At 40.8% G+C, this 19483-nt stretch overlaps 1 non-coding gene across 1 annotated transcript; it reads right to left on the bottom strand.

Annotated features, from left to right (window-relative positions):
• Positions 1 to 18351: 18351 nt before the first annotated feature.
• Positions 18352 to 18479, bottom strand: LOC132536067 (small nucleolar RNA SNORA1). The gene has a single exon (XR_009547748.1). It is a non-coding gene; the product is annotated as a small nucleolar RNA SNORA1 (small nucleolar RNA).
• Between the last annotated feature and the right edge of the window lie 1004 nt (positions 18480 to 19483).

Raw genomic sequence — 19483 nt, forward strand, 5'->3', positions numbered from 1 at the left:
AAAAAGAAAAAGGAAAAAAAAAACTAGTATAGCCACAGGCCCTTTGGAATATAACTAAATATGCCTACTAGCTATCTACAGAAGGGAGGACCCCCCAACTCTTCATCTGCACTATTCCAGCCTTTAGGTCCATGATTAGTCAACAATTTGTTTGGCTTTGTATGTTAACTCTCTTGTCAACTACCAGGTTCCAGATGCTAGCAGGATGCCAACCAGACTTCCCTGGACAGACAACCCCACCAATGTGCTTTGGAACTCCGCTTCCCCAGAGCCCTTCCCCACTAGGGAGAGAGAGACAGGTTGGACATATGGATTGACCTGTCAACACCCATGTTCAGCAGGGAAGCAATTACAGAAGCCAGACCTTCCACCTTCTGCATCCCACAATGACCTTGGGTCCATAGTCCCAAAGGGAGAACAGGAAAGCTATCAGGGGACGGGATGGGACACAGAGTTCAGGTGGTGGGAATTGTCTGAAGTTGTACCCCTCTTATCCTATGGTTTAGTCAGTGTTTCCTTTTTATAAATACAAAATTTAAATTAAAAAAAGAAAATGTGCTGAGGAGAGGAAGACTATAAAGAATAAGAATAAAGGCTTCAATAGAAAGCCTAAAGAGATAGTAGACACTGGAGAAAGGAAGAGTAGGCAGGAAGGGAAGCTTGCTCTGACTGAGGTAAGGGGCTTCTGAGTTCATAAAAGACCAACTCCCATTTTCCATGAATGACTATGATAACTCATATTTGTGCAGGCTGGTTCAGTCCTTGTGATTCATACAGGTGAAAGTGAGCTCACACTGTGTCAGGTCATAGATAGGTGGGTCTTATGCCAGTTATCTAGTGTCCTCATTCTGAGTCGTTCATTGTTTATGGTTCCCACCCTCTTGGGTGATATAGGCCAAACATACAATTGATGAAGATAGGTCTCCATCTCTTTCCGTGAGTTTATATGGATATGCAAAAGAAGAGAGGTGACTACTTTACTTGTTTACAGTTCTTAAGGCTAGTGAGGGAGTAATCTGCTTCGGCATGCCCAGAGCAATGTGTTTGAAGCATTTTGAATTTAACAGTGCCAGAATCTAATTACTTGAAAAACTGCTTTGTGAAGAACTAAACTCAAGTAAAGCAAATGCTAATGGTTGGGTCTTCTCTCAGGAATGTTATCTTGTGTCTTATTTCCTTGTTTGGTGATATTCTGTGTATTTTTGAATAATGTAGCTCTTCTCCCTCTGTTCCCCCTAGCTAACCTTCCTCACCACTGCTCCCTGGGATTGTCCTCACCTCTGTAGTTGGGATCCATTGCCTCCCTTACATGGCTTTTCAGCTAAATAAAAGATGGAAGGAGGAGGGGAAGAAAGAAGATAGCCTTTACTTTTAATGGGTGTTTAAATTGAATTCTGTGTTGGTTTGTGTTTCTTCTATCACTGTAAAGATAGAATTTCTATATCTTCTAGATTCTATTGCTTCTTTTTTCTATTCATGACATCATGTCACTCACATGGTAATCCTTCCCCCATTAGCCTCCATTGTTTTGTTTTTTTTTTTAATGAGAGATCAGTGGTTATTTGAAGCACTGCATTGTGTTAAATATGTCATTTCTAATTGACTGCCTTCAAGATGATCTTTTCTTCTTCAGTTTTCAGCAGTTTGACTCTGATGTGCTTGGTTATAATTGTCTTTGTATTTATCCTGTCTGGAGTTCACTGAGCTTCTTAGACACATGACTTTAAATATTTCATCAAATTTAGAACAAATAATGTAGAGAATCTAAATTATATCACCCCCATTGAAAAGTGATGCTGTTTATCCTGGCAGGCAAACACTTCGACTGGACTCAAATTCAAAACTCTTTTTTGGCTATAGACAGTAGCTAGAGCTGTTCAGTCCTTTCAGCTTTTTCTCCAAATCTTTCTCATGCCCAGTTCATAGGATTTGGGTGGAGGTAATAAGCTGATTTATGGTCTCTCCCTTTTGTGACTCCTTTTAGGAACCTCCCCTCACTTTCCTAGTGCTCTAATAGTGCAGAACTCCATCCTAAGATTTCTGGAGCAGGTAAGATTTTAGCATCTTCAAGAAGAGCCTGGAGGAAGCATGCCCTCAGGCAAAAAGTCATATAAATGCAAATTTGACCCAGTGCAGTTTTCTTTCATGGGTCAAATTCTGTCTAGTTTTTCATGCCTTTTTTTTTTTTTTCATTCTCTACACTTGAAACATTCTTTTTTTCTCTCTCTCTTTTTTGCCTCCAAGGTTATCGCTGGTGCTTGGTGTCTGCACCACGAATCCACTGCTCCTGGAGGCCATTTTTCCCATTTTCATTGCCCTTGTTGTTATTGTTATTGTTATTGCAGCTGTTGTTGGATAAGAGAGAGGAAGTGAGAGAGGAGGGGAAGACAGAGAGAGGGAAAGATAGACACCTGCAGACCTGCTTCACGGCTTGTGAAACGACCACCCCCACACACACACAGGTGGTGACATGGGGGATCGAACCAGGGTCCTTAAACCGGTCCTTGCATTTCACACCATGTGCTCTTAACCCACTGTGCTACTGCCACCCCCCTATTTCCAGCTCTTAATTCTTATCTGTGGGATTGATATTCAGATATTAGTAACTGGCATTACCTGAACAGAGATCTCTTTATTATTGTCTTTTTCAAATCTTTACTGTTTTCTGCATTTTGTCTGATATATTTTAGCTATGTGATTATCTGGATCATATTTTATAGACACATTTATTTTAATGCTGATATTTTGGATTTACTGAATACTATAATCATCTTTTCATCTTTTTTATCTTTACTTTATCAGCTCCCCACCCCCACTTACAGGGCTTGAGTTTTATTTGCTTGACTCAAAAGTAAGTCACTACATGTTCCTCCTTGAATAAAACAAAAGGAAGGAATAGCATGTTCAGATTTACCTCCTCTGCCGCCCTCTTGATTTGGAGATGTTCTGTGGAATATGTTACTGAAATTTATTTTAGTGCTTATTTTCATGCACCAAGTTTTACTAGTTCCTAACGCTTAGCATTGTTTCTTGAATCTCACTATCTCCTACTATAATCATTTTTTCTTCTTGCTTGAATAAATTTTTTATTTTATGTTTCAGAATGGATTATTGTCACTAGCATTTAGGTTCCTGATATCTTAGGGTTTAAGAAGGCAATAGATAGTTATTGCTATAATCACATTATTGGGCAATTGGGTTCACTTTGAAATATCCCTTTGTTAGGATTTGCTGTATCATGCACAACTTCACCATAGTTTATGTTCTTTGACATTATTTGTATATAGCTGTGCCACTGATTGCTTCTGTTTTCCCTGGTCTAAGCTTTTAAGAGGGTCAACATATCGAAGACTCAGCCTATGGTCTGTCCATTAAAAAGTTTGAGACATTCAATCAATTTTCCCCTCTCATATTAATTAAATAGTGATTTATATGACTACAAATTAATAGGAGTGTACATAAACACCATTCCCACCACCAAAAGACTGTGTCCCACCCCATCCCCCCATCCCTACCCCCTGCCACCCTGGGAAGCCAAACATTCACCCTCACCCTCAAACCAGGGTTTTTACTTTGGTGTCCTACTCCAAATTCAGTCAAATTCTGCTTTGAGTTTCCTTCTCTGTTATTCTTTCTCAACTTTTGTTTATAATCACCCCATACTCGTCTTTATCTTTCTGACTTAGCTCACTTAACATAATTCTTTCTAACTCTGTCCAAGATGGGTGAGAGAAGGTGGGTTCATTGTTCTTAATAGCTGCATAGTATTCCATTGTGTATATATATCACAGCTTTCTCAGCCACTCATCTATTGTTGGGCACCTGGGTTGCTTCTAGGTTTTAGCTATTACGAGTTGTTGCCAGCGGGCTTGGCGTGCTGCATCCAGGGAGGCAATGAGATGGTCAGCCACATCTGGGTCGCCCGACTCATCATACTGCTTTAGTAGTTGCTCACATTCAGCATCAAGACAAGGCGTATAGTTAGCATGTCTCCCACAAAGTTTGGGAAGCTGCTTTGAAGATGGCTTGGCGGAAGCGCCTGTAGGAATCTTCAGAAGGGATAGAGTTAATTGGAATTGCAGGAATAGATTTGTTGGTAAGAGCACTGAACAGACGCTAGTTTGCTTTCCGAAAGTTCCATCGTAGTTTCTCCGAGCACAGAATCAGTGGGAGCTGGAGACCAATGTGGATGATAGCTGGGCGGTGATGACTGTGCGGGAAGATCTTGAGAACGTGTCTCGTAGCGGGAAAGGCTTGGCCGTTGACTGTGCTAATCCAGCACAGGTCGGGTAACGAGTCTTTATTCCATCTAGCACTGTGAAAAGAGCCTGGCTGTTTGGGATCGTATAATAGGGAGAGGTCATTCGCTGAAGCCCAGTCGGCTAAGATAGAGCCGTCAGCACGAGTGGAGGAATATCCCCAGTCTTGGTGATGACTATTAAAGTCTCCAACATAAACGGCTGACAACAACTCACGGAAAGTCTGAACTTCACCCACTCAAGTAGGAAGGCCTGGAAGCTTCTTCACAGACTGGGTGCCGGTAGCCAACTCCCTCCCGTCTCCCATCCTCCTGTATCTCCAAACTCAGTGGCCAGTCACCTAACTCAAGTTGGACGTGCTAAGATCGACCCAGTTTGGAAAAGAGAAATTTCCCATGAGTAGTCATCCCACATCCGGTTATCTTGCCCATCTCCAAAACTCTCTCCCTTTACACTGTCTGAACTGGAAGACGCTTTGAAGAGGGTTAAACCGGGAACAGCTGCTGGCTATGATAACATCACCCAAGAACTCATTCTTAACCTGGGTCCCGCGGCAAAGAAGTGGCTCGCTTCATTCCTGTCCCACATCTTGGAATCTGAGTCTATGCCCAAAATTTGGCGTTGTGCGAAGATAATAGCAGTTTTGAAACCAAAGAAAGACCCAACACTGGCCGCCAGCTATAGACCAATTTCTCTCCTCTCCGTGTGTTACAAACTCCTTGAGAGGCTGCTTCTGTCACGTATTTCTCCTCTTACAGAGAAATTCCTATCACCCGCCCAAGCTGGTTTCCGCCCAGGAAGATCTACCTGTGAACAAGCCCTGGCCCTCTCAACTTACATTGAAAATGGATTCCAGAAGAATTTAAGGACGGGTGCTGTCTTTGTTGATCTCACAGCAGCCTATGACACGGTTTGGCACCATGGTCTCCTAGTCAAGATCTCAAGATGCCTGCCTCCATGGGTGGCCAACACTATATCGTTTCTTCTCCAAAACAGAAGATTCCGGGTGCATCTGGGTGACAAGTCTAGCAGATGGAGACTTGTCTCAAGTAGCCTCCCCCAGGGCTCTGTTCTGGCTCCAACGCTATTTAATATTTACATCAATGACCTCCCAGAAACTTCTTCAAGGAAGTTCATCTACACTGATGACATCTGCTGTGCAACTCAGGCATCCAAGTTCGACATCCTCGAGGAAACACTCACGAAAGACAAGTCTCTGATATCTGATTACTGTAAAAAATGGCGACTAATCCCTAGCACTGCAAAAACGGAATCATCTGTTTTCCATCTACACCATGCCTCGGCCTCCCGTGAGCTTAATGTGCAGCTTGGCGATACGAGAATCCGGCATGAAGCCCAGCCAGTCTATCTTGGCGTTACTCTCGATCGCACTCTGTCATTTCACGAACATCTCATAAAAACTGCAGCAAAGGTGGGTGCGAGGAATAACATCATTGCAAGACTGGCCAGCTCCTCATGGGGCGCGAGCGCTTCCACACTACGATCATCATCTCTGGCATTATGCTATTCCACTGCAGTATACTGTGAATACTGTGCCCCAGTATGGTTCCATAGCCCCCATGTCCACTTGGTTGATTCCAAATTATATTCCTCCATGAGGATAATTTCTGGAACCATCCGTTTCACCCCGGTTCCATGGCTGCCAGTTCTTAGCAACATCGCCCCGCCAGATATTCGTCGGGATGCGGCATCATCTAAGTTCATTTCCCACGTCTACGCTCGACTGGACCTGCCAATATACGCAGATATCTTCGCCCACCCTGTCCAACGCTTGACGTCTCGTCATCCAATCTGGTCCCCTACGCCTACACTGAACTTCTCTGTGGCAGACTCTTGGAAACAGAGTTGGCAGTCAGCTGAGGTAAAGAACAAACACCTCATCACAGACCCCTGCAAGCGTCAGCCCGGCTTTGACCTAGCACGTTATGACTGGGCCCTCCTCAATCGCTATCGAACAGGCCATGGTCGGTGCGCCGCTATGTTCCATCGCTGGGGAGCCAGAGACGACCCAAACTGCCCCTGCGGCTACAGACAGACTATGACCCACATAGTCAACGACTGCCACCTCTCCAGATTCAAAGGAGATTCAAAGGATGTCAGATTCAAAGGATGTCAAGGAAACTTGACATCAGGCTCAACCTGACGCTGTTGACTGGCTATGGAAGAAAGGCAAACGCTAGAAGAAGAAGCTATTACGAATTGTGCTGCTATGAACATAGGTGTACACATATCTTTTTGGTTGGGTGTTATAGAGTCCTTGGGGTATATCCCTAGGAGAGGAATTCCTGGGTCATATGGAAGGTCCATGTTTAGCCTTGTAAGAGTACTCCAGACTGCTCTTCACAGAGGTTGGACCAATTTACATTCCCACCAGCAGTGCAGAAGGGTTCTTTTGTCCCACAGCCTCTCCAGCATTTGTTGCTTCTGTCCTTTTTGATATATGCCATTCTCACAGGGGTGAGGCAGTATCTCAATGTTGTCTTTATTTGCATTCTCTGACAATCATTGACCTGGAGCAATTTTTCATGTGTTTTTTAGCCTTTTGGATCTCTTCTGTAGTGAATGTTCTGTTCGTATCCTCTACCCATTTTTGGATGGGATCATTTGCTTTATTGTTGCTAAGTGTGCTGAGCTCTTTGTATATTTTGGTGATTAGTCTCTTGTCTGAGGTATGGCATATGAAGATCTTCTCCCATTGTGTGAGGGGTCTCTTTGTGTGGTAGTTTCTTTGGCTGTGCAGACGCTTTTCGATGTGATGTAGTCCCATTGGTTTGTTTCTGCTTTAGTCTTCCTTGCAATTGGGTTTGTTTCATCAAAGATATCCTTGAGGTTTAGGTGGGAAAGTGTTCCACCAATGTTTTCCTCTAAGTATTTGATAGTTTCTGGTCTAACATTGAGGTCCTTGATCCATTTGGAGTTGATTTTTGTTTCTGGTGAGATAAAATGGTTCAGTTTAATTCTTTTGCATGTTTCAACCCAGTTTTCCCAGCACCATTTATTGAAGAGAGATTCCTTTCTCCATTAAATACTTTTGGCCCCCTTATCAAAGATTAGATGTCCATAGGTGTTGGGATTAGGTCTGAGGTTTCAGTTCTATTCCACTGATCTGTGTGCCTGTTTTTGGCCTCTGTTTGCCAGCCCAAGAGTGGGTTATAAGACTCTTTTTTGGTGTCACCCTGACCACCCCTTGTTCACCCTCCTACTGACGGCCCAGTATCCTACCCTATCCAGAGAATCCCAGGTTGTAAGCTGCTTATTTTTGGAGCTCACGCCAGCTGTTATTTCCAAATCACCGTCTTGACTCTGTCCCCCTGTACTTAAATTCTACCTATATCTGAGAACATATCTGTCTCCTCTTAGCTCATTTCAACATAATCCTTTCAAGTTCACATTGAGTGTGGCAAGAATATTATTAACTCACTGCGTTAGTTTTCTAGCAAATAGATTAGCAGGTCAGGAGACAGCATAGTGATTATGGAAAAACTTTCATGCCTGAGGCTCTGAGGTCCCAGGTTCAATCCTCAAGGTCATCAGAAGCCAGAAATTGAGCCTTGCTCTGGTAAAATAAAACAAGCAAAAGTCAACTTGTGACCTAAAAGGGGAATGGCATTCTTTGGTTTTGTATTTTGTTAGTGATTTAATATTGATTTACAAAATTACAAGATAACAGGTGTACAGCTCTGCACCATTCCCACCACCAGTTCTGTGTCTCCAATTCCTCCATTGGAAGCTACAGTAGTTCTCCCAAGGTTTCACATATCGGTGAACTCTTATTTCTACAACTGTCTGTCTATATTTGTATAGATTTGCTTTTTTTTCCCCATGGTCCCATCTTCTTTTCCAAGTCACACTTATACCCATTACTACATCCAAATGTCCCTCCCTTTTCCTCTTCTCTCTCTGGTCCTGGTGAAGTTAGCATCCAGAGCCCCCTGTGGGTATGGAACAAAAATTTTATAGGGTGCAGAAGGTGGGAGTTCTTGCTTCTGTAATTGCTTCTCTGCTAGACATGGATGTTGGCAGGTCAATCCAGACCCCTGGCTTGTTTCTATCTTTTGCGAGGGGTAGGGCTCTGTAGAGGTGAGGTTCCAAGACACATTGGTGAGGTCTTCTGCCCAGGGAAGGGGAATGACATTCTTTTGAGATGTTAGTATTCGAAAAAATTATTAATAGGCTTCAGTTGAAGGAACAGACTCCATTTTCTGTTATAGATAGTTTCATAACAACTAATCTTATATAATATTAAACATGATATAAACATTTTTTTTGCCTCCAGGGTTATTGCTGGGGCTCAGTGCCTGCACCACAAATCCACTGCTCCTGGAGATCATTTTTATCCTTTTTGATATAAGATTTATACCAGGGGAGTCAGGCTGTAGTGCAGCGGGTTAAGCGCAGGTGGCGCAAAGCACAAGGACCGGCATAAGGATCCCGGTTCGAACCCCGGCTCCTCACCTGCAGGGGAGTCGCTTCACAGGCGGTGAAGCAGGTCTGCAGGTGTCTGTCTTTCTCTCCTCCTCTCTGTCTTCCCCTCCTCTCTCCATTTCTCTCTGTCCTATGCAACAACGATGACATCAATAACTACAACAATAAAACAACAAGGGCAACAAAAGGGAATAAATAAATGAAATTAATATTTAAAAAAAAGATTTATACCAAACAAATATCAAATATACTCATTTTTTGTATAAATATCTATTTGTATACTATTTGGCATTGTATAAGATAAATTATTACAGAAATACATATTATATCATGTAATATTTAGTATTATATAAGATTGGTTGGTATGAAAATAATAGAAAATTGATTCTTAGCATCTGTTGCTTCAACTGAGGCCTGTTAATAAATTTTTCAAATATTAACATCTCAAAAGAATGTCATCCCCCTTTCAGGTCACAAGATGATTCTTTTTTTTTTTTTGCTAGCAAATTAATGAGTTAATGCTACCAGTATGGTAAGAGCTACTTAATTGTCATAATTAATTGAAGCTAAACATAATCATTGCATTGATTTTCCATGGTTGTTTCTCATTTCCTGAATTTAATGATAAAAATTGAGCAATTTATAGGGTACCTCTCAGCAATTAGTTCCAATTAGTCAGATTTAAATTCTTCCATAAGTCACATACCTAATTTCTTTAGTTATATTTCTCCAGTGCAGTTGAGGAGAACTTAAAAATATATAATGATTAATTAAGAAAATTACATTTTAATTGCCTGATACACTTCTCAATAATATTAAGGTTGCCATTTATTATAAAATATTTGGTGAATACAGATTAGTATGTGCCCCAGTATGGTTCCGTAGCCCCCATGTCCACTTGGTCAATTCCAAATTATATTCCTCCATGAGGATAATTTCTGGAACCATCCATTCCACCCCGGTTCCATGGCTGCCAGTTCTTAGCAACATCGCCCTGCCAGATATTCGTCGGGATGGGGCATCATCTAAGTTCATTTCCCACGTCTACGCTTGACCAGACCTGCCAATATACGCGGACATCTTCGCCCACCCTGTCCAACGCTTGACGTCTCGTCATCCAATCTGGTCCCCTACGCCTACACTGAACTTCTCTGTGGCAGACTCTTGGAAACAGAGTTGGCAGTCAGCTGAGGTAAAGAACAAACACCTCATCACAGACCCCTGCAAGCGTCAACCCGGCTTTGACCTAGCACGTTATGATTGGGCCCTCCTCAATTGCTATCGAACAGACCATGGCCGGTGCGCCGCTATGTTCCACCGCTGGGGAGCCAGAGACGACCCGAACTGCCCCTGCGGCTCCAGACAGACTATGACCCACATAGTCAACGACTGCCACCTCTCCAGATTCAAAGGAGGTCTCGAAACTTTACATCAGGCTCAACCTGACACTGTTGACTGGCTACAGAAGAAGGGCAAACGCTAGAAGAAGAAGTATGTGAATCATAAAGGTTTTTGGGGTTGGTTTTTTTTTTGCCTCTAGTCACTAGGGCTAGTCTACCAGTAGTCCACCACTCCTAGACACTATTCCCCCCTCTTTTTTTCCATCTTATTCAATAGGACAGAGAGAAATTGAGAGGGGAAGGGGCTATAGGGAGAGAGAAAGATAGAAACCTGCAGACCTGCTTCACTGCTCGTGAAGCATCCCTGCTGCAGGTGAGAAGCAGAGCCTCTAACCCTGGTCCTCACGTGGGCCCTTGAACTTAGTACTATGTGTGCTTAACTGGGTGCGCCACCACCCAGTTTCTGAATCATAAAGTATTAAGAAAGTGCTCTCCAAACTAAGAAGTATAACTTGATCTTGACTCTTTCTTCCATATTGCCCTGGTGTTGTCATTGTTTAAAATTAGTGTTTGTATTATTATATCATTTCTCTTTATGATTTTGTAGGGCATATATACATTAAAATGCAAATGTTTAGTTAAAAAGTTTTAAAACATTCTTTATAAAAGGCATTCTTCTGAAATTCTTTTATTCAGAGTCATTTCTATGTTAACTAGTGTTAATACATGTAGTGCCAGTTGTTAATTTTCACTACTGTGTAGTATTCTCTCCTATTATTCCAAAATCTTTTAAGTATATAAAGTGCTATAGTAGTGCTATTCTCATTTTCCCTTCTTTTTCTTTTTTTAAAATTTTTATTGTCTTTATTTATTTATAGGATAGAGACAGCCAGAAATCGAAATGGAAGGAAATGATAGAGAGGGAGAGAGACAGAGAGACATCTGCAGCCCTACTTCACCACTCACAAAGCTTTCCCTCTGCAGGTGGGGACTGGGGGCTTGAACCCGGCTCCTTGCACATTGCAACATGTGTGCTCAACCAGATGCACCACCACCGGGCTCCTTTTCCTAATTTTTCTAATAGAAAAATGTAGCTAAGATTATTTTTGTCATATTCTCTGTGTGTACATATAGAAGATTCTTTAAGGTGTTAACAAGTAGAATTTTTGCACTGTTAGACTGCCATTATTTTATTTCATTTTTATTAATGATTTAATAGTGGTTTACAAGATTATAAAATTTGTGTTATGGTTCCGCACCAAACCCAACACCAAAGTTCTGTGTTAGATTATCTTTAAAATAACCAAGTAGTGCCAGTGTGTTTTTAAAGTTTTGATTTACAGTTCCACTGCTATCTATAGTTTTTCCCCTCATTCATATCCATGTCACCTGCCTATCTGGTTGTTTTATCAAACTAGGATTATCATAACAAAATAGCATATACTTAGTGGCTTAAACAGCAAAACTTTTATTTTAATACAACTCTCAAATTCCAATATCAGAGAACTGACATGGCTGGGCTCTAGTGGGGGCTCTCTTGTAGTTGCCTCTAGCTTTTTACTGTCTTTTCACATGGAGAGGTCACTGAGGTCTTCTTTCCTATGACTTTATTTATAAAATCACTAATCTTACCAGATTACAGCCATGCTCTTATAATTTCATGTAGTCATAATTACTGCCACACTCCCAACAATCACATTGGGATTAGGGCTTCAACAAATAAATGGGCAGGGGCCCCATTCATTCCATAGTACTGATGTGTACAAAGACGTCTTGTCCTTTCCCTTTAAATTTCCTGATGTGTAGTAGGATCAAGCATGTTTTTATACAGTTATTGCTCATTGAGGTTTCTGCTTTCTGTAAATGTTCCTTGATATTTTTCCTTGGTTTATTTGCTTTTACATAGATTAATATATATATACATATATATTATATGAATTACTTTAATTTCTTTTTTTTTAAGGGGGGGGAGTTGGGCGGTAGCGCAGCGGGTTAATTGCACATGGAGCGAAGTGCAAGGACCGGCATTAAGTATCCCAGTTTGAGACCCCAGCTCCCCACCTGCAGGGGAGTCGCTTCACAGGCGTTGAAGCAGGTCTGCAAGTATCTGTCCTTACTTTAATTTCTTAATGCATTTTGAATGCTGATTATTTGTTGTTCATATAGTATGTTTCTGATATTTACTTTTTTAATTCTTTATCATATTTTGAGGACCATATTTTGATGAGCACTTCTCTCTTATAATGATGCTAGGGGTTGAACGAGTGTCCTCAGGGATTCAAGTCCTGTGCTGTAACACTTGCAGGTAACTCCTCAATGCAGCTCGTTTTTATATAGTGATTATATAGTCAGTAAGTTCATCCTTTCTTCAGAAATGTATAACCAAGTCTGACTCCTTTCTCTTTCATATAAATTTCTGAATTCTAAAAGAAAAACTCTGCTAATATATTCATTGATTCTACAAACCAATCTAGAAAAAGTTGTATATTTTCACTGTTTTTTATTTTCTAACCATATATGTTTGTTTAGATGTTTTTAGTGATTTTTAACAAGCTGGGGGGGGGGGTAGGGGGCTGAGTGGTGGCATACCTGGTTGAGCTCCTGCTCTCTACCTGCAGGACAGACTCTTCAGGAGCAGTGAAGCAGGTCTTCAAGTGTCTGTATTTCTCTCTCTTTCCCTCCCCTCTCAATTTCTCTGTGTCCTATTGAATATAATAGAAAAGAAAAAAAAAGGAAAATGGCCCCTTGGTATAGTGGATGCATAGTGCTGACTCTGAGTCCCAGTGATAATCCTGGAAGCATTGAATGAATGAATGAATGAATGAATGAATGAATGAATGAATGAATGAATGAATGAATAAATAAACAAACAAACACATGGAACATGGAACTGGAGAGCTAGCTCACTGGGTAGAGTGCCTGCCTTACCATGCATACAATCTAGGTTTGAGCCCTAGCACCATTTGGAAATTACCGTGCAGTGGAGGAAGCTCTGCTGTTACTGTATTTCTTCCTCTCATGCCCTGTCTCTCTCTGTCCTTCTCAATGAAAGTGACCCAAGAGCAGTGAGATACACATGAGCAAGCCCTATGCTCTGAAATAAAAATAAAGGACTTAAGTGGATATTACCTGGCACACCCACACACAGATCTTCTCAGTAATTTGTCAGCTATCCCATCCATTCAGGAAATAGTTAAGGAACGCTCTGATCCTGATTTTGTAGTTAAATCATTATGTCTTTTTTTTTTTTTACCTCCAGGGTTATCGCTGTGACTTGGTGCTGGCACTACGGATCCACTGCTACTGGTGGCCTTCCCCCCCCCATTTTATTGGATAGGATAGAGAGAAATTGAGAGGATTGGGGAGACAGAGAGGGAGAGAGACAGAGAGACACCTGCAGACCTGCTTCACCACTCGTGAAGCAAGTGAAGAGTGAGGGCTTGAACCTGGATGCTTGTGTGGGTCCTTGTGCTTCATACTGTGTGCGCTAAACTGGCCACACTACCGCCTGGCCCCATTAAATCATTATGTCTTTAGGTTACATCTTTGAGCTTCAGTTTGCTCATCTAAAAAAGAACGTGAAAATTTATCCCTGGACTGTTTTAGTCTACTTTATATAAATTTTTTTTCACCACCAAGGTTATTGCTGGAGCTCAGTGTTGGTACAATTATACCAGTGTTCCCACTGAACATTCATTTGTTTACTTACAGAAAGAGGTAGGTAAGGACAGAATGGGAGAGAGAGGAGAAAAGATACTTGTAGCACTGCTCCACCTCTCATGAAACTCCCCCCATGTGGAAGGGGGAGGGAGGGAACTTGAACCTGGATCCTTACTCACAGTCAGTCACATGTGCTTTACCAGGTGTGCCACCTCCCAGCCCCCATTATATGAATCCTCTTAGAAATTTTATAGTGAAGAGACAAATTAACTGGGTCATGAAACTTTGAAGCAGTGCCTCCTGATTTAGCTTACTGGAACTAACAACTATCCCTCATGACAGTGGTTTACAAAAATTAACATTTCTTTTTGAAATTATTTCTTTATTGATTTAATAATGATTGACAAGACCATAGGATAAGAGGGGGTACAATTCCATACAGTTCCCACCACCTGAATTCTGTATCCCATCCCCTCCATTGGAAGCTTCCCTATACTTTATCCCACTGGAGTATGGACCCTGGATCATTATGGGGTGTAGAAGGTGGAAGGTCTGGCTTCTGTAATTGCTTCTTTACTGGACATGGAGGTTGACAGTTTGATCCATACTCTCAGCCTGCTTCTGTCTTTCCCTAGTGGGGCAGAGCTCTGGAGAGGAGGGGTTCCAGGACACAATGGTGATGTCATCTGCCCAGCGAAGTCAGATTGGTGTCATGGTAGCATCTGCAGTTTGGTGCCTGAAAAGCACTAAGATAAAGCAGAACAAGTTGTTTAATAATCAGGAACCTAAAGATAAGAATAGAGCAGATGGAATTTGGGGTCGTGTTGGAAGAAGCTAGGAAGTCTATTTTAGGTATATTCCAAGGGGCCCATGAGTTTACTAATTTTTGCCTGAGCCCAACAGCTACTATGCAGGTGAACTAAAGGTACTGTCTATGGAGATGGTGTCAGAGTTGGAAATAGGACTAGAAAATCAGAGAAGAGAGTAGCTTCCAACTATGGGAAAAGTATATAAATACCATTAACTATAAACACCATCAATCTGATCTGGGGCCCATATTCAGTGCAGGAGCCTATGTAACCTCTGCATCCCTGTAGCTCACATTTGTGGTCTTAGCTAGGAACATTCTGGGCTGAACTCATTTCAGAACCAGTCTTCCTCAAGTGACAGAATATGTTGACCCAGCCTCCCTTCCAAGAGTGGCGCAATCCCCACCATTGTTGTTTGTGGTGACTCAGTAAGTGCAGCAAGCAAGTAGGAAGACCTAAAAAAAGACACCTTAAAGTTCTTCACCTACTTCCTATTTCACTTCCCTCAATTACTCTAAGGCTAGCCTTGTCAGATAAAATAAGGACTACAAAAGCTGGATAAGGGCAAGAGACCACATACTTTAATGATGGCTCTTTTGGTCACTGCCAGGCCACCCCATCATCCAGGGCCCTAGTCAGGGAATCCAGGGATTCTCACATAGACATGTTGGGCCTAACAGAGCCCTCTCTTCACCATTGCTGGTCATCTCCATCAGGAACAACATCATGGACCCTTCTGTGAGCCTCTACAGGACCCCTCCCTCAATGTGGAAGAATTAACATTTCTTTCTTGCTCATATTAGAAGTCATTAGCTGCTAGACTGGCTCTGACTACTGTCATTCTGGTCAGTATTTTATCTTTTGGAATTGTACCATAGCACTTACTCTGCAAAATGTTTAAATCATTACTTTCTACTTAAGTTTTTGACATGAGATGTCAATAAAATTTAAAATTATTTTAACTGCAGTGTGTTTGTTCTGCTCATAAAGGCAATGTCTACTTATTAAAGGACAGTTGGAATCCATAAAATGTAACAAGATAGTGCAAGTAACCATAAATCAAATACCTAGATACAATTAATATTAATTTTTTGATATTTTTCCTTTTAGTTTTCACCTTTGTGTCAAGAATATATATATTTTTTAATAAAGTCAGAATTATGTTGTGCAAGTCATGCTATAATCTTATAACAAAACCTATCACCCTGTAATCACATATTTCTTTGCCATTTAATGGCTTTGCAAGCACAAATAGAAATAGCTGCATAATATCCCAGAATACACATGGCCTGTAACCTAGTTAACTTTCTCCATTTTCAACATGTTTCCTTTATACTGTCACTATAAGTAAGGCTGACTTTAGTATTATTATAAAGAAATTGAACTATTGATCATTTACAATATCTTTATGAAAGTGTAACAAAATTCTGCTTTTGGTCGAGTTTATGTAAATTTTCTATAGAAGTCTAAAGTTTCAGGGAGATAAATATACTTCAGGTTAAGTCACAGGACCATGAGTTGTCTGGTTGTTAAGAGCAAACTCTAGGGAGGGCCATTCTTTATTGACTAAAGATCAGTAGTTTAGTTGGAGGAGGTAGGTGGTTAAGTAGTGTAGGAAAGAGGTTTTTTGTCATGGAGTTCCATTTTATCCCAAGCACTGTACCTGTCTCTCAACTCTTTTTTTGTCTTCCTACTAGCACTCAGTCTTCTTTTTTAAAATTAAATTTATTGACAAAATAAAAAATAGAAAATATCGACAAAACCATAGGATAAGAGGGATAAAATTCCACACATTTCCCACCACCAGAATTCCATATCTCATCCCCTCCACTGGAAGATTTTCTATTCTTTATCTCTCTGGGAGCATGGACCCAGGGTCATTATGGGGTGCAGGTGGAAGGTCTGGCTTCTATAATTGCTTCTCTGCTGAACATGGGCATTGGAAGATCAATCCATACTCCCATCCTGTTTCTATCTTTCCCTAGTGGGGTAGGGCTTGGGAGAGATGAGGTTCCAGGGTACATGGGTGAGGTGGTCTGCTGGGGGTGGTCAGGTTGGCGTCATGGTAGCATCCGCAACTTGGTGTCTGAAAAGGCATTAAGATATAAAGCAGAACAAATTGTTTAATAATCTGGAAGCTAAAGTTAAGAATAGAATAGATGAGATTTGCGGTCTCCATTTTGGAAAAAGCTAGTAGGTCTATTTTAGGGATATTCCAAGGGGACTTTACTAATTTTTGCCTGAACCTGACAGCTAACATTACAGATGAACCAAAGATATTATCTGGGGAGATGGTGTCAGGGTTGAAAATAAGACTAGAAAGCTGGACCAGGGAAGAGAGAGCTTCCAAATTTGGGAAAAGTATATGAATACCATTAACTGTAAACCCCATGGATTTGATCTGGGGCCAATATTCAGTGCAGGAACCCGTGTAACCTCTGCATCCCTGTAGGTCTGAGTTCACATTCTGTGGTCACAGCTAGGAACATTCTAGGCTACTCAGTCTTCTTACTGCTTTGACATTTGCATTAATATTTGCACCACCTGATCAGCAAGTTACATACGTATTATCAACAGGCACTTGTTTATGACTTCTTCCATGCACCCCTTCTCAGTTTTACTTATTATACTTACACACATAAGCAGCTGAACTCTTTCTTTTTGAAGCCAGTATATCTATATAAAGCTAGTCTTATACTGTTATTTTTTCTTACTATTAAACTTTTTTCACAAATTATAATATACCACAAAATGATAAAAATAAATCACAAATAAGCAATATATATATTCTATTACAGGGGTTTCAAAATATCTTATTTTTTTTAAGGCCAAAGTAATGCCCTTCAAATACTGTTCAATAGGCTGACTCTATTTCTTAGCTGGTCTGTGGGATCTTTCATAATCTGACTACCTATTCTCTAGTTGTTTTTTTTTCCCAATCCATCCATCATTTTTAAAAACCATTTTATGGGGGCAAGGGTGGTAATGGTCTACAGTAGTTGACACATGGGTAGCATTTCTCATCTCACTATGAGGGGTGTCTGCAAAACAGTCTCACATCCAGTTTAGGTCCTTTTCCCAGCCATTTTCTCATCACACATTTCTTAGGCATGAGAGTTTTTTTTAACTGGGGGATTGATGTTTTACAGTAAATACAATAAATACAGTAAATACAATAGTTTGTACATGCAGAACATTTCCCAGTTTCCACATAACAATACAATCCCCACTAGGTCTTCTTCCATCATGTTGCAGGACCTGAACCTTCTCCCCCCACACCCACCCACCCCAGAGTCTTTTTTTTTTAATTTCTTTATTGGGGGGATTAATGTTTTATAGTTGACACTAAATACAATAGTTTGTACATGCATAACATTTCCCAGTTTTCCACATAACAATACAACCCCCACTAGGTCCTCTGCCATCCTTTTCTAGGACCTGAACCTCCCCCCTACCCCAGTCTTTTTTATTTATTTCTTTATTGGGGGATTAATGCTTTACAGTCGACAGTAAATACAATAGTTTGTACGTTCATAACATTTTTCAGTTTTCCACGTAACAATTCAACCCCCAGTAGGTCCTCTGTCATCCTTTTCCAGGACCTGTACTCTCCCCCCGACCCACGCACACCAGAGTCTTTTACTTTGGTGCAGTACACCAACTCCAGTCCAAGTTCTGCTTAGTGTTTTCTCTTCTGATCTTATTTTTCAACTTCTGCCTGTGAGTGAGATCATCCCATATTCATCCTTCTGTTTCTGACTTATTTCACTTCACATGATTTCTTCAAGCTCCATCCAAGATGGGCTGAAAATGGTGAAATCACCATTTTTTTTTTAAACATCTTACAGGCTTCATTGTCACCAGTGCAATAGATGCTTTGGTGGAAGCTTAACCTGTATCAATGTAGCCATATCTATTTCTGAACACCAAAATCAACAGTGCCCATTTTTATCTAGAATGAGGCTAGAAATCACCATTTTTAATAGCTGAGTAGTATTTCATTATATATATATCACAACTTTCTGAGCCACACATCTGTTGTTGGACTCCTGGGTTGATTCCAGGTTTTGGCATTTACAAATTGTGCTGCTATGAACATAGGTATAGGTATACACAGATATTTTTGGATGGGTGTGTTTGATTCCTTAGGCTATATCCCCAGGAGAGGAATTGCAGGATCTAAGGGTAGATCCATTTCTGCTCTCCACAGGGGTTAGAATAATTTACATTCCTACCAGTAGTGCAGGAGGATTCCTTTGTCCCCACAACCTCTCCAACATTTGTTGCTGCTACCTTTTTTTGATGTATGACATTCTCACAAGAGTGAAGTGGTGGTATCTCATTGTTGTCTTTATTTACATCTCTCTGACAATCAACTACTTGGAGAATTTTTTCACGTTTCTTGGCCTTTCGAATCTCTTCTGGGGTGAATATTCTGTCCATGTCCTCCCCCCATTTTTGGATGGGGTCACTTGTTTTCTTGTTGTTGAGTGTGGCAAGCTCTTTATATATTTTGATTATTTGCCTCTTGTCTGATATATGGCATATAAAGATCTTCTCCCATTCTCTGAGGGGTCTCTTGGTTTGGGTAGTGGTTTCTTTTGTTGTGCAGAAACTTTTTAATTTGATGTAGTCCCATTGGTTTATTCTTGCCTTAGTCTTCTTTGTAATTGGATTTGTTTCATTGAAGATATTTTTAAAATTTAGATGGAAAAGAGTGGCATGAGAATTTTTATGAAACTAAATGCAATACTGTTTCCCAAATTTACTCAGTTTTTCCACAATTCTATCCTTTGTATATGATCTTTCCTGTCATTTTACTCTAATTTCAATGGAGAAAATCCTATTCATAGACTGGGTCTCAGTGCCAATGTCTGCTTTATAAGCTTTCCTGACTTTGCCAGGCAGAGTTAGTCAATCCCTTCTTTGCAGTTCTTCAATCCATGTCTTGACTTCTGTTATTTCAGTT

The sequence above is a fragment of the Erinaceus europaeus genome, chromosome X (genome assembly GCF_950295315.1).
Source record: "Erinaceus europaeus chromosome X, mEriEur2.1, whole genome shotgun sequence".
Lineage (NCBI taxonomy): Eukaryota > Metazoa > Chordata > Mammalia > Eulipotyphla > Erinaceidae > Erinaceus > Erinaceus europaeus.